This window comes from Triticum aestivum, unplaced genomic scaffold (genome assembly GCF_018294505.1).
Source record: "Triticum aestivum cultivar Chinese Spring unplaced genomic scaffold, IWGSC CS RefSeq v2.1 scaffold115711, whole genome shotgun sequence".
In the NCBI taxonomy this organism is placed as follows: Eukaryota; Viridiplantae; Streptophyta; class Magnoliopsida; order Poales; family Poaceae; genus Triticum; species Triticum aestivum.
Window position 1 is genome coordinate 54,774 of NW_025225340.1, and position 11,415 is coordinate 66,188.

Consider the following 11,415-nt stretch of genomic DNA (forward strand, 5'->3'; position numbering starts at 1 on the left):
GTATAGAAAAAATGTTGACCATGTATTAAAAAAATGTTAGTCAAGCATTTGGAAAAATATTAAATGTGTATAGAAAAAATGTTCACCATGTATTCAAAAAATGACAATTAAGCATTTGGAAAATTATTAAATGTTTATAGAAATTTGTTCACCATGTATTCAAGAAATGACAATCAAGCATTTGGAAAAATGTTAAATGTGTATTAAAAATTGTTGACCGTGTATTTACAAAGTGTTAATGTATTATTTAAAAATGTCAATCAAGCATATAAGAATGTTAAATATGTATTAAAAATGTATTAGATGTATACCAAAATTTGTATAGAAAACTGGTGAAGCCTGAGAGAAAACAAAGAGAACCGTTGAAAAATGAGAAAGAAACAAACAAACCGAAGTAAAACGAATAAAAAGGAAAGGAAAGAAACAAATAAAAAAGAAACTAAGAAAAAACGTTGAAAATGAGAAAGAAACAAACAAATGAAGCAAAACAAATCAAACGGAAAGGAAAAAAATGAAAACAAATAAAGAAACGAAGAAGAACCGATGTAAAAAAGACAAAGAAAAGAAAACCCTGTTGGGTTCTTTTTGTTTTGGGTTTCATCTATCTGTTTGAGCTGCATGGTTTCACTTTTTGGGCTGCTTTTCTGTACCTCAATCAAGCATATAAGAATGTTAAATATGTATTAAAAATGTACCATGCAGCCTTTTTGGGCTGCATGGTTTTTTTCCCCTCCCCAGCCCACGCACAGTCAAAAAAAAAAACACCCCGAAAAAAAAACAGTCTTATCGATCCCCTCAAGGAGACCGCGCCGCCGTCTTGTGATCTCGAGAAGACGCTGTCGGATCTCATGCGATCTCGCTGGCGCAGACGTACAGGATCGCCGCCGCGGACGTAAGGGTCACGTCATATCTCGTCGCCGACGAGGTACGGGATCGCTGCCGCCGACCTTCCTCAATCTTTTGTCTAGGGTTCCCCGCCTCCGCCGCCGCCGCCGACGGCGCCATAGCGGAACCTCAGGGCAGGTCAGGTCTCCAAGCAGCTCGTGCTTGTGTGGAGTCGCCGCACTCCGCACACCGCTGCCGTGGCGGATCCCCGGGGCCGCCGCCGCCGCTGAACCCCATGGACGAAGTCGTCCCACGAACGGCCGATGCAGGCACCACAACAGCAGCTCGTTACCGAGTAAGTTCCCGGCACCCAGCACGCACGTTGGCACCATGCTCTTGGTCAGCGGCTGCATGCTCCTCGGTTTCCCTTGCAAGATGAACACCATACGCTGCACCGGGTCACCCTCTTGATCACTTTCTCATGCTGCAGAATATCAGGGGCGCAGATGATGTACAGGATCATCTCGTCCATGTCATGGAACAAAGCCACCTGTTTGACGAGCTCCAAACAGAGGTAAGGCTTGATGCCCCGCTGGATCCACTTCAGAAAAGGGTGTTGACTGTTCCGAATTAAGCCAAACATGAAATCTGATTGAGGTAGGGATGAAGCTCTTATTTTGCATAGTATTTTTAGGCAATTTCAGAATTTACATAACATATATATGTCCTTAGATTAGATAGTATGCATGCCCTCTGTAACCTGCTGAATGTCTCTTGGGTAACTAAAAATATTCAGAATAATCTAAATTTCAGAAATTCTTCGTGGATTATGAATGGCAGTTATATGCCGTCAGATAGCAAGATTGCTACTTGAACAGTTTGTTATCTGTGAAGCTTAGGCGTTAGACGAACTAAATTTGCTATCATTTTCCACCATTTATTCCTAAGGCCATCAGAGCCATTGACACACTTTCGCTGCCCTAAGGGAGTCCTGTTACCCTTTTTTTAGTCAATGACCCACCAGTCACCACAAGTGCAAATGGTTAGTTTACTAAAATTCAATGACAGTACATATTTACTCCTGTTTATTTGCACGTATGGTTTCTCAATTTCACTTCTCAACATGGTATTTGCAACTTAATCATTACTCAACCGACCTGCTTTTGGTATACTTTTTTACAAGTATAATCACATTAAGATATATTACTGTATCCCCCCTAAAAAAGGTATATTACTATAATTTAGTAGGGCGCTCATTCGATTCACAAAACAAATTTTACACGAGATTGTATGAGCTTCTGCATATCTGCATCTATATTAGAATCAGATCAAACTCCTACATTTACTAATACAGTTGATGCCCCTTAAAATGATTGAAACACCATTGTTATGCGAGATTATCGATAACTCAGGCACTCAGCTGATTAGGCAGTAAATGGTGACTATACCATGTAAGATGCATTTTCCCTTCAGAATGTAACATGTGTTTTTATGAATTTTTGGATGCGAAACCATTTGCACACTAGCATGCATCCACCCTGTCAAAGAAAATAATAAAATGATTCAGCACAATCGCAAGATATCAGTAGTTCAGCACACCATGGTAGCACATGCATGACCCACCATGTACGCTCACTACTAACACCATAGTCAATTCAAGCGACCTATTGCTAGGAAGTGCATGAGCTGATGCTAGCATGCCCTGACAAAACATGAAAAAACTTGTTCTCTAATGTATCTACCGCCTGAGAGATTGTTTCGATACAATTATTGTATTTAAGAAAATAATTACCAGGTTCTCTGATGTAGTAGTTCACAGGTTCTCTGATGCAAGGGCTCTGGGTCATCAGCTTCGGCAAGTGGAGGTACAAGTTCGGGCACGACGAGCTTTATTTCGTAAAAACGCGACTTTGATGTTTGAATCTTCCTTCTAATATTTTTAATGATAAAGAGGTTCTCTTAATAGAATGTGAATTTTTCCCTTTGCTTGTTAGCTTTTATGCTTTATTGTGTTCTTCGTCAAACACAAACCGCTACCGACAGGGACTGGCATGGACGCCGTGGACTTTCACAACACGGCCTACAGCACAGTTCCAACGTGCTCTGCTCCTCGGACTCTGTCTGTCTGTACAACATCAACAACAGCCTGATGGTTGCCTCTGGGCCATGGCATGGCAGGACATGCAGGTCCCGATTCAATGGAGACATATGGAGGCGCTGGCCTGTTGCACGCTCGCTGGACACACATGAGCAGCCACATGGTGATTGTCTTCACGGGAGTTTTCTTTCTCCCAAGAGCGCCAGCTGCCTGAAGGGACAAAACTATGGAGGGGCGGTGAAGAGATGATGTTGAAGTACTACGTGTGGTGAGTTCCAGCGGCACAAACATGCTAGCCACGTCTAGCTCCGTCTCAGTGCTTCCTCTATTCATTAATTTTAGTTCGTGCATGATATCTACCATGTTCTTTGAATTATATATGTGATCAATCATAATTCATAATGTTTCGATGTTTTCTACTATAACGAGTATTTGATACGACTAATGCAGAAAGTTCTTCTCAACATTACCTAATTATTATGAAGTTAGTGTGATAAGAAACACAAAAGATCAAGAAATCACACACTTATTGTACAGAATATGTAAGCTAGATTTTATAAAGTTAGTACTATTAATTTTGCTTTTTATGCACTTACCAAATTTCATGAGAGCAATTAGCAGGTCCGAATACATGTCCAATATAAAGGGTTGTTCACCCGGATCACTTGTTGTGACTTTCTAATGACTGTAGCCCATTTTTTCTTCATTGTTCTTTGGTCTTTTTTGGGAGATTTAACAAGTTTCTGAACCATTATGTAAAAGAATTGGAATCACTGACATATTAAATTCAGCCACAATTGCATGAACGAGTGAGTGTTGAGTAGCGAAGCCAATTTTTGCCATTTCAGATATCTAGCAACATAATAATAAGACCACTAAAACTAATAATGGTACTATCTCTTACAAATTAATTTACCCTTACAACGGATTGAGGCAGTAGATTACCGAGCCTGCATCATGATGGCCCTTCTTTATGTCAGTTGTCTTGGACCAGTTAAAGTTAACCGCATCTTTCTTACAATTTTTTGGACTATTAATATTTTCCCTGTCTGAGCCAACCAAAAGATACTTTCATGCAGCTATTTCTAATTTAATTTAAACCAAGATGACTATCACCAGTCCCGTTTTTAGTTTTCATGCATTTATCAAGGAAGCTACTTTGTTACTTGGAATGATAAAATAGCTACAATGTAGATATGCTGATTTTGTGTTTGAATCAGTCTGTTCTGATGAATGCCTCTTTTATTTGCCAAGCTCCAATGGCTTACCAAGATGTGGCTTTTTTGTGGACCAAGTAATTAAATTGTAGATTCGTTGTGTATGTAAGCTGACAAGTAATACATCTCCATTTTTCCAGTTTCAGCAAAAAAATTGCACTGGATTGTGCCGGCTGGGGTGGTCACTTTCTTTGGAAAGAAAGAAACATATATATTGGAGATGCATGCGTTTAGATTTATATATTTTTTGCCATGAGTTCAATAGTCTCTGTTAAATCACAGTAATTTTGTTGCTCTGCTGAGCAGGTTTTCTTATACATATATTTATTTTGAAAATTCATAGATGGATGAAATGCTGCTGAGACGTTACAAAATATTCCAGTAGAGGCATCCTTACCGTCCGCATTACAAGGATATGAGAAGATTGGGGTCCTCAAGGCAGTGACCTGTTTACCATACACATATTTACTTCCTTTCTAGGGCGGAACAATGGAAGGCACAATTCCAAGTACAGCTCTTCAAGAACAGGATCTCTGAAGGAACAACAATTTACAAGCTTGGCGCTTACCAGGTTCAATATGCTAGGGAAAGATACAAAACTGTAGATCGTCCATGGAGAGTAGTGTTTGCCAAAAAAACTACCGTGGAACCAATTGTGCCTCAGCCACCAAACTTTCCCAAGTATGGATATACCACCTACAATGTACACAGTATCAAAGCCGCATTAAACAAATTGTTTTGTTGTCAGGTCAGCAACTCTTAAGAATTGTTTTTATTGTATAATTTTCCATTTCTTACAACTTACAATTTACTGAACTTGTGAATGTTGGATTAGTTACCAGCATCACAAGAATATTTGCGCCGAGCGGCGGATCGATTGACCAGATATGAGAAAATCACATCACAAACGTGCGCCAACTTTTATCATTTTTCATTCTGTGTTCTTATCTCTCCACTGAAACAATGATATATCTTTCCAGAATACCCGCCGTTGTGACGTTTTGGGGAAAATTAGCAGATTCCCTTGATGCAGACAAAGCTACAACGGTGGTCTGCTCAAGAACCCATTATAGTTCTATTTGCTGGCATGCCAGTACATGAATTTAATGTAAGTACTTATCGTCATCTTATATCCATCCTGCACAATTTAGATAAGAAAATAAAATTACCTGTTAAATTTTTTGTACAGGAAACTTAGCCTTCAAGTCCTGTCTGGCAACTCGATGGTACATAAATCCAACTATTTCTGAAGCGGCAACTATTCTAGGAAGGTACACACAGCACAATGATCTATCTGTGCAACTAATTTTCAATAATCCAGCATCTGTGTTGACAAATTTCACAATATCTCAGATCTACTGCAAGATCCCATCAAATTGAGATAAGCACCGGCTCACAGGGTCATCGCTAGACAATACAACAATCACATAATTATCAGCCGTTGACCCTGGTGGAATCATGGTATGTTGCCATTGCTATCAAAGCTACACTAATGTCTTTCTCCGAGTAACAATATTTGGTTTCTTTCTAAAATAGATTGACCTGATGTGACTTGCAGGACCAGTACTATAAACTGGAAATAAAGAGAACTGAAGTGTCCCCTTCCATGGCGTTGGGGGGCCTTTCTCTGCCAGGCGCGGCGGCTCCTTGGTAGGATGATGCAGCTGGCTCGGCGGAGGCTAGGACACATTACAAGCCCCCTAACCCACCCCGACGAGAAGGGCTGCAAGACGACAACTGCTTGCTATTTTTATCGTTGCATAAATATGCTTATTGTTACAGTGCTTGTCGCTGAGCTGGAGATGGAAAGAAGCAATCTTACTATACTGTTGTGTGAGAATTATTAGTCTGCAAATTGATTACTAATCCCTCCGTCTCAAAGTAAGTGACTCAACTTTGTACTAGCTTTAGTGCAAAGTTAGTACAAAGTTGAGTCACTTATTTTGGGATGGAGGGAGTATTTTCTATCCTTTGGTGAAATGACCAAGAGCAAGCAAGATGGTGCCAATACTTGCGAGATGATAGTGTAGTTGGCCTTGACTTCCTTTTTTGGTCCTAACCAATTTTAGAGAACAGTGTAATGTTTTTCATTGTTTATTATCCTCGGCGCATACAAAAAATTACTTGAGTCTCAGGTAGCCAGGTTGCATTATCACCATCTTACAAATATTTGTTGTGCAGGTCTGAGCTGTGTGCAAGGAAGCTCAAGACATTGGAGGAAAGCATTGTCGGATATGTGGTATCCTGACCCTCTTACTTGGGACTGGGATAAGTTACAATCTTACATGTTCTGAGTTCTGTACTCCCATGTACTTGTGTCCAAGAATTTATCTTGACATTATTTTAAAGTTTTTCTCTAAGATGTGCATATCACCGCTGAATTTTTTGCAATATATAAATTCAGTGTTATTGTGAACACTTGAACAATACATACAGATGTGTAGAATGAGATTGTTGTATACTGAGGACTGAGGTTATCCTTTAGTCAGCTAAATAGTGCATAGTTTACTGATGTATATCATTAATAAGCTCCTAATAAATATGATTTGCGAAAAAAATAAATTGCGCATGCAAGAGTCAGCTAGGTAAATATGATTTAATAGGTTACTGAAGATTTGCGATGAATAAAAATGGCACGGTCAGCTAGGTAAATCTTATCGAGTTTTACACAATGAGATGCATAGAAATAATTGTTCTTCCTTGTACATATGTTGCACATAATAATACAAAAGATTTATTTCTATGTATGTTTATTTTTGCAGAGTACATATCAGAGATGGAGAGGGATTATGTTGATGTTCAAAAGAATCATATTGTACAAGGGTCCCGAGGCAATGTCGTTGGAAGGGGCCAAAAATTTTCTGAGCTTTATACAAGAATATTGGATATGCAAGCAGAAAAAAAAGGCTAAGGCCCCTTTTGGTTCATAGGGTTGGAATAATAATAGGAATATAAAAGTTATAGTAAATGAGATGTCATGTATCTCAAATCATATGAATAGTAATAGGAAAAGAGATGTCCTTTCATTCATATCATTGGATCTTTCCCATTGAGTCTAGGTTAATATTATTTTCATATGAAATGTGAAGGATAGGAAGATTTTGTCCATAGGAATACGATTCTATTCCTACAAACCAAAGGACTTTAAATATATTTTTTCTATAAAAATCCTATCCTATAGAATTCTTATCCTATAGAATTTCTATAAAATTTCTCCAAACCAAAGGAGGCCTCAAAGGCCCGTAGCAACGCACGGGCATTGTACTAGTGGAGGATTGTTTCTCTATTTTTTGTTGTCCTTTGGTATGTTTCGTACGTTGTGGCCACGATGGACATGCCCATCGTCAATTTAACCTGGGCTTTGTCGGCCCACGTTAGCTTAACCTTTGCGCCACCGGGATTGCATCGACAAGAAGAGTCCATTCAGACCAAACAAAGCTCGATTAGTATATCGCGGACGACGAATTCTGCCATTTAATCTACGTATACTGTCACAAGTCTACTTTACCATCAGTGAGAAAATTTTAAATTACTCACACCCATCAATTCTTCGACATGTCGCCAATCGTAGACATTGCCTATCGTCCTATTGTTGCCATTGGTCGCGTGCATCACGAGCCGTGTCATCTGTAAAGGTGAACCAAATGTTGCAAACTCCGGCATCACCTTAACATGGTCATGGGAATGACATTTCAATGCAAACTTTTCGTGTCACTTTGCTAGCCTCATCTTTAGTATCCGTATTAGTAAGCCCCAAGTTAATCCGCTCTCTAATGCTCCCTTCCTGCCACCTGAACTGAATGTCGATTGTTGACATTAGCTTGTTCAACTAATTTATGTTCTACTACCTCATTTTCCATCATCCGTGGCCACTAGATTGCACATTCATTAATGAGCATGTGCTGCTGATTGTATCCTAGCCCTCTTTATTCACTATTTTTTTCACATTTTTTGTTTTTGTTTTTGTTTTTTTTACTTTTGTTCATACTTCCGAATATTCAATATATATATGTTACAAAAATACTTTATAAATTTTTGAAAAATGTTAATCATCCATATAAAATGTTAGATGTGTATAAAAATGTTTTTGATGTATGCAAAAAAGCTATAGAAAAATGTACAATGTGTATGAAAAAAGTATAGACATAAATAATATAAGTTTTCAAAAATGTTAATCAAGTACTTGGAAAATGTTAGACGTTTATATAAAAATGTTTGGGACATATAAAAAAAATGTACAATGTGTATGGAAAGTAGACTAAAAAAATATAAGTTTCGAAAATATTAATCGTGTATTTCGTGAATGTTTAACTAACATATACATAATTTTTCTGCTGTATAAAAAATATACAATGTTGAAGAAAATGTAGACGTAAAATAAATATGTTTTTTTTAAAAATGTTAATCATTTATTTCCAAAATGTTGAAAATATATGTAAAAAATGTTTCTGATGTATACAAAAAACGTACAATGTGTATGAAAAAAATTACACATCAAATAATATAGGTTTAAAGAAATGTTAATCATGTGTTTCCAAAATGTTTACACGTATATAAATATTTTTCTGATGTATACAAAAAAAATGTACAAGGTGTATGAAAAAAACTAGACATCAAAACAATATAAGTTTTAAAAAAATTGGCCTACAGATCTGAATATGGTTGTTTGTTACTTCTAGTGTTCTTTGTGCTGACATGATAATTGATGAATTATTCAGAAGTTTCTAAAAAAGGACCAAAGTGACCTTTAATTTGATTACACATTTATATTAACTAGACGATACCCCCGAACGTTGCTGTGAAAATTAGAGACAATATCTCTATAGAACATGAGCTATAAAATGAAATTTGGGTGCACGAAAATCATGAATATAAGCTCATTAAATTATTATCAATTTGTCCAATATTTTTCTAGCACTGGAGCATTGAAATAGACACCTACTGCAAATCTGAATATTCTGAACTCTGAATCATTCAAACATCTTACATGTGTGTTATCATTCGTTAAGAGAAGTAAGAGATGATCATAGTACATTTTTATTATTTTTGTGTTGTTTATACCACCATGATAGTTGAATAATAGTTCAAAAGTTTCTAACAAAAAGTGACCCTTAACTTGGCAAGAAGTTTTAGGACACTACAAATCTAGGGTGAGATTTTTACGAATGACAAATCAAACATTTTTCAAGGCAAGTTATATTATCCGAGGATGGCAAGTTTAGTTGAAGAGCATAGCAAATCCGTCACAGTTTATTTTTATCAGAAAATTACCGTGTTTGCTACCTAATTTTGCCATCACCACGTTAATATAAATTGTCATAAAACGTCAAATTTGCCATGCCTGAAAATATGACGTCAGATTTTAGTCATTTCGAAGTTTTAACTCCGGGCACTTGGTTCAAATAATAACATTATTCAATTTGATTTAACAATCTTAATCCAATCCCCGAAAAGAAAAATTCTTGATTTTTTTCTTCTAAAAAGAAGAAGCAAAAATACAACATCTCAAGCCCTTCTGTCCTCCCACTACAACATTCCTATCCCATTTCCCTCCTCCCGTTATCCGTTTCTTCTCGCGGCCGACATCGCCACAACGCCGCGTTGGTGCCATGGACGGTACGACGACGAGCTACGGAGAAGTCTCTTCGTGCAACATCGCCAGGGACGGCCTAGGCATGCGGGCTTCGAAGGGATCTCCTCGAAACAGGCTTTCACCCTGCTTTATATATAAAGCAACACCGAATAAGTACATGGGCCGGATGCTACAAAATGATGAGGTAGCCCTCTTACAAAGCCAATCTTGAGACAACTGTCAGACACAGAACGCACGCGACAACGCAAGAGCCCCGGGAGAACTATACACACCCCACGCTACGACATAGCACACCTAAACTCCACGACAACACCCCCAAGAGGGAGAACGGCGCAGAGCGTCGCCGCTGCCGAGTCCACACGGACAAGGATTTTCACCCGGAGCCCTGACACGGAGAGAAGAACCACAACGACATCTTCAAGAAGAACACGGCACCCACACAGGTGTCGCTGTCATCGGCGCCAAGGCACGGAGTTTTCACTCGGCAACTCACTTGTCATCTAGATCAGGACGCCGCCCTCCGAGAGAGAAAGCGCGTCCGAGCTACCCGTCGCAACACCCTCCGTTGCCCACAAAACCCAGGAGGGGAGCCACCACCACCGCAATGATGCCCGCAGAGTTGGTCGAGAGAGAAGGCTTCGAAGGGATCAGGACGGCCGCGACTTACAGGCGGCGGACGGAAACTCATCTGGATGGCAGACGAGGCGGCCGCGGCGAGCTCGATGCAAGCGGCGGCGGCGCTGGCCTTCCTCCACCAGCACTGACAGGTGGGCGCCCCAAAGTTTCTTTCTTCTTCCCCACAATAAAGGGTTAATTTGTTTTCCCTCGAAATGTGAGTCAGGCTCCTGCATCTTTTGCTGGAGTCCATCGCAAGATCTGAACCGAACAAGCTAAAATCACGAGCAAATACACCTTTTTTACATCATGTGAACCAGCCAAGATTTTTACTCTCACTGAGTATGCATTGGGAAGCAGCAAGAATTAATTCGTGTGTACTGGTAAGCAGAAACTGACAACCTCGATCGGAAATATTTCGGGATAGGGGCTTCCTTGGCAGCAATGTTGGCGCGGTGGACTCTGGCGGGCTGCCTCCTAGGAATCGCCGGTCGGCCAGCAGGTTACCCCTAATCAGTTCCCTCTACTACCATATATCAGTTGTCCAAGTGTCCAACAAAATGGAGATATGATATCGTGGAATATTTGCAAATGTGTTGTTTCTGTTTAATATATATGTGTTATTGCATCCAATGTTGCAGTTGATAATATAATATGTTAAAGCAGTAGCACTACTGGAATTAGGGAATTTGCCATCAGCCTGTTCTTTGCCGTCCGCTAGCCGACGGCAAAGAGGGTCTTTGCCATCCGCTTTCAAAACGCAGACGGCACAGAATTGGCTGATGCCGTCCGCCAGCTCTTTGTCGTATGCCTTCTAGACCTTTGCCGTCCGCCAGACAGCAAAAAAATGACCTAGCTAACGGCCGCCCCCCGGCCCACCCCACTAGCTAACTAAAACTGTCAGCCCCGCCCCACCCCCCTCTCTCTCCCTCTCTCTCTCCCCCACCTCACCCGCGCGCCGCCCCCGTAGCCCGATCCGCCGCCGGCCTGCGCCAACCTAGAGCCCGAGGTGCCGCTGGCCAGCCCGCCCCCCTGAGCCCACCCCGCCGCCGGCCCACCCGCTCGCC

At 40.1% G+C, this 11,415-nt stretch overlaps 1 long non-coding RNA gene across 4 annotated transcripts; it reads left to right on the plus strand.

Annotated features, from left to right (window-relative positions):
• The first annotated feature begins 800 nt into the window (after positions 1–800).
• On the plus strand, positions 801–7,215 carry LOC123172144 (uncharacterized). Of its 4 annotated transcripts, none has more exons than XR_006485496.1 (9): positions 801–1,224; positions 1,316–1,399; positions 2,645–3,191; positions 4,484–4,888; positions 4,976–5,049; positions 5,121–5,248; positions 5,330–5,411; positions 5,494–5,601; positions 5,699–7,215. It is a non-coding gene; the product is annotated as an uncharacterized lncRNA (long non-coding RNA). The 4 variants fall into 4 exon arrangements; XR_006485497.1 differs by having other exon boundaries at positions 801–1,180; XR_006485494.1 differs by having other exon boundaries at positions 1,316–3,191.
• The last annotated feature ends 4,200 nt before the right edge of the window (positions 7,216–11,415 follow it).